This window comes from Neovison vison, chromosome 13 (genome assembly GCF_020171115.1).
Source record: "Neovison vison isolate M4711 chromosome 13, ASM_NN_V1, whole genome shotgun sequence".
Taxonomy (NCBI): Eukaryota; Metazoa; Chordata; class Mammalia; order Carnivora; family Mustelidae; genus Neogale; species Neogale vison.
This window is the reverse complement of record NC_058103.1, coordinates 50,356,494-50,360,436: the sequence shown is the minus strand read 5'-3', so window position 1 is coordinate 50,360,436 and position 3,943 is coordinate 50,356,494. Positions and strand designations below refer to the sequence as shown.

The following is a 3,943-nucleotide window of genomic DNA, read 5'->3' as shown; positions in this document are numbered from 1 at the left end:
TTTGTTCAATTATTTTCTTTGTCATATGAAATCTAATATATTTTATGATTTTCAAAGAATATATGATGTCCCTCTTGCTGTGTCTATTGGCTTGAAATCAGGACTGCTTGATGGCAGAGCTTATGGCCTTCACTACCATTTCTGATCATTGCTGTTATGTGGGGAATCTTCGAGGTATAGTATGATATGCTAATTATATAAACTATCTTTTCTTTGACATTGCATTTTTTTTAAGAGTATTTAAGCTGCTATTAAATGAGAAATGTACTAATGTTACCAATGGGGAGATTCTGTGTTGTGTGAATAGAGGTCTTGATCCTTGGATTCCTCACAAGAGCATTTAGGTGGGAATCTGGTCTTGAATAAAGATAGAAGGGAAGTAGCAAGCATAAAGCAGTTTTATTAAAGCGAAAGTATACTCTCAAGGTGGGAGAGCAAGGAGGTTCCATGAGGTGAAATTGGCCCTTCTTAAGGATTGTATATTTGTTGTGTCTCTCTGGGCTGGGAGGAGCCAAGATATATGGTAGGGTGGACTCTAATGAAGTCTGCTTCTAAGCATTTGGAGAACCTCCCCCAACATGTTGGAAGGAGGAGATTTTGACCCCACAAGATTGGCTCCTCAATCATCATGGCAACCTTTTCCATGGAGATGGAGGCTGTAACTGTAATGCAAATGCATTAATGAGTCTAGGGGTTACCCTGAGGTAGAGGAGGAAGAGGAGAATGCATGCTTGAAACCAGTGGCTCTTGATCCATCAGCCCCAAGGTCTTAGAAGCCACAGGTCAGGATGTTGTGTCCTTGGGTTTACTAATCACCATCCTTGCCTCTAGAAATTTCTCTATTATTCCCCTCCAAGGACTTGGGACTCAGACTTGGAATGTTCCCTCCACTGCTCATGTGTAGCTTCTGTGTAACACTAACTGATACTATTGCCTGTTTCTAATTTTTGTGAGATGGCGTCAAGAGTTCCACTATTAAGTTTAAAACTGACCGTGAACAATAATGTATCTCTGCAATATATTTGAAATCTGAAGATTTAGAGGCAGGGCCCTAGAGCTCTCTGGAATTAGTGTATTGTCATTAATATCAAGAGGAAGCTGTCCAGGATCAAGAAGCAAAACTAGGGGTGCCTGGGTGGCTCAGTCAGTTAAGTGACTGACTCTTGATTTCAGCTCAGGTTTTGATTTCAGGATTGTGAGAACAAGCCCAAGTGGGCTCCATGCTCAGCATGGAGCCTGCTTAATATTCTTTTTCTCCCTTTTCCTCTGTGCTCCCCACACTTCCAGCATGCTCTCATACTCTCCCTCTCTTTTTCTGTCTCTTAAAAAAGGGGGGGGGCAGAAAATGTTTGTCAGGGGGAAGTATAAGAGTCACCAAATCAGTGTGAATGGGAAGACTTTAAACACTAGAGAAGGCCCAGACAAGTAACACATTCCTGGGCAAGCTAAGACACCATGGGCTGCCATTGAATCATGAACTAATACTAAAACTACACACTAATTAGAATAGATTATTATTTATCTTTTCTTTCTCAGTATATTTATATTCAAAGTGTTAATACATAATTAATAAAATTCTTTGTCTCTATCCTATATTGTTTATTGTAAGCAATCAGATTTAGTAATAAATAAATGCATTGTTAAGAGAGGAGTCTTAGATTAAGATACCAAAATGACATTGTGATTATCATTCTGGTGAATTTGTTTACAAAATGAAACAACAAGAATTCACAGCATTGTTTCCAGCAGAAGTTCTGTCTTGATTAAGCAGCAAATAGACCCACAAGTACACCAGGATATAGAGTTTACCTTCTTGTAGCCTTTCTGAAAATCATACCATGTCATCTTATTACTATGTCTGCTTGTGAAATATTTCTAATGGCATGCTCATGGGAACATTGAATATTGGGTACTTTAAAAATAACATGGTTTGCAAGCAATGTCAGAGTTGTTGGGTCTTCATCCAAAAACACAATTTCCATTTTATGGAAATTCACCACATGCAATTTCATATTTTTGTTTTCACAGATAATCATGGATAGTTAGGAATAAACAGATTTTTGCCTTCTAAATGACCATGTTGTTGACATATTTGAAAACATATCTTCCTATGTGACATTTTCTTTTTCAACATAGAGTTTCAGCAAATCTGTCAACCTGAAATTCCTGTTTCAATGTCGAGTACAATTTTAAATCTTTTATATTTGGATCAAAAATTACATTTTGGGGCAGTGGACAGTAGTGGCAGAATGTTGCTACCAGGGTGTTTAGCTTAATTGGCAAGTGAGCAATTTCCATTCACTATGTGTAAGACCACATGGAAATGTCCTGAAGAATGAAGACTATGTTCCCCCCCAAGTTATGTCCACCAGCTATCCCCTGCCTGAGGTGGCCACATCAAGAACCTCTCCACCAGAAGACTTTAGAAGAGGAGGAGAGGGCTTCTGGAGCAGCCTCTCCATTAATGAAAAAGTTGAATTGTACCACATGAAGTTCTATTAGAGCTTTGCTGAAATGAACAGAAGCAAGAAAGAGTGGGAGATGGTTGTGGGTGCTGGCATGATCCTCACGGACTTCACCACTCATTCTGATCTGGGAGAAGCACGATGTGTATAGCTCCATCCTCTACACATTGGAAGAGGAATGGGTGACCAAACAGACCAAGAAGATACTGTACATGAAGGTCAGCCTAATTCACAGATTCTCAGCCAGGTGGGACTACAACAAGGAGGAGTGGAAGAAATAGGAGCCTGCCACTTGCCTCCCCTTGTTCTGCCACCTCCATGTATCTCCATGTATTGACTGGAAATGGTTATGTTGCTGTACCAATGCTAATAAATGAGCAGTTTATGTGAAAAAAAAATGCACTTTGATTTATTTGTAACTCTGAGTAAATGTCTGTCTTGGTAACAGAGCAGACTATGATTGAATGTTTGATCTGCTCACAGTTTTCTGGGAAACATGTATCACTGCTCCATATAGATATTGTAAGGAAGTTGTTTTTGTAACTTTTATTACTTCTCTCATTTGTTGATCTTGTCTACTGTGAAAATAGTATGGTGTCCTCTTTTCTTTTCCAACATCCTTCTCAAATTTATTTATTTGGTATTTTTCATTTAATATATTCTTGTATCTATTTTAATAGTACTTTAATGTCTGCACATACAGGATGCTTTATGTTTAAAGGATCCTTTAAAAATCATGTATTCAGACAGAACTTGAGGAGCAAGAGAAATTTCTTTCTACACAGGACTTATTTTCTGATACCTGCAATGGCTCCAAATAGCAGACAGTTCTACAGAGGCTTACATGTTATTCCTTTTTATTCTTTTATTGCTACAACTGAAGTTTTAGAATAACCATTATTTTTCTTAAGTCTCTGATAGGATTTAGTCTAACTAACTTATAAATATGAAAAGATGAAATTTTTAGGGATTTTCAGTGTAAATTCTAAATTGTGAAATTGAATACTGGAAATATGGGAAAGGTCCTAGATAAGATGGAATCAGAAATCACTTTACTTACCTTTTCAAATGACTCATCACTTTAATGATCAGAGCTGACTAAAAGGAGTGAATAAGCATTCATTACAAATTTCAGCATATAAGGGCCTATCAAATTTTCCTCTTTCACATCCGGGTCTTCTGATATGTTAAGCACACATTCTCTTGGATTATGTCTTAAGATCAATAAAACGTGGTCTGTCTGTCCTAGGTTCATAAAATGATCGGATGTCCCTCATCTGAACTTCCTCAGCAACTGGACTTGCTTGAACTTGACATGCACTACAAGCATTTGTTGCACTTACTCTCCATTTATTTCTAACACTTAGATTAAAGTAATTCCATAGGAAGTTCTTGTTTCAAAAATAGTTAAGAAGATGTACATATGGCAAACAAGCATGTGAAAAGATGATCAATGATTTAAAGATTTTATTTATTTA

General features: G+C 37.4%; 1 pseudogene; it reads left to right on the top strand.

Annotated features, from left to right (window-relative positions):
* The first annotated feature begins 628 nt into the window (after positions 1-628).
* Positions 629-2,746, top strand: LOC122894495 (annotated as a pseudogene).
* Positions 2,747-3,943: the final 1,197 nt, after the last annotated feature.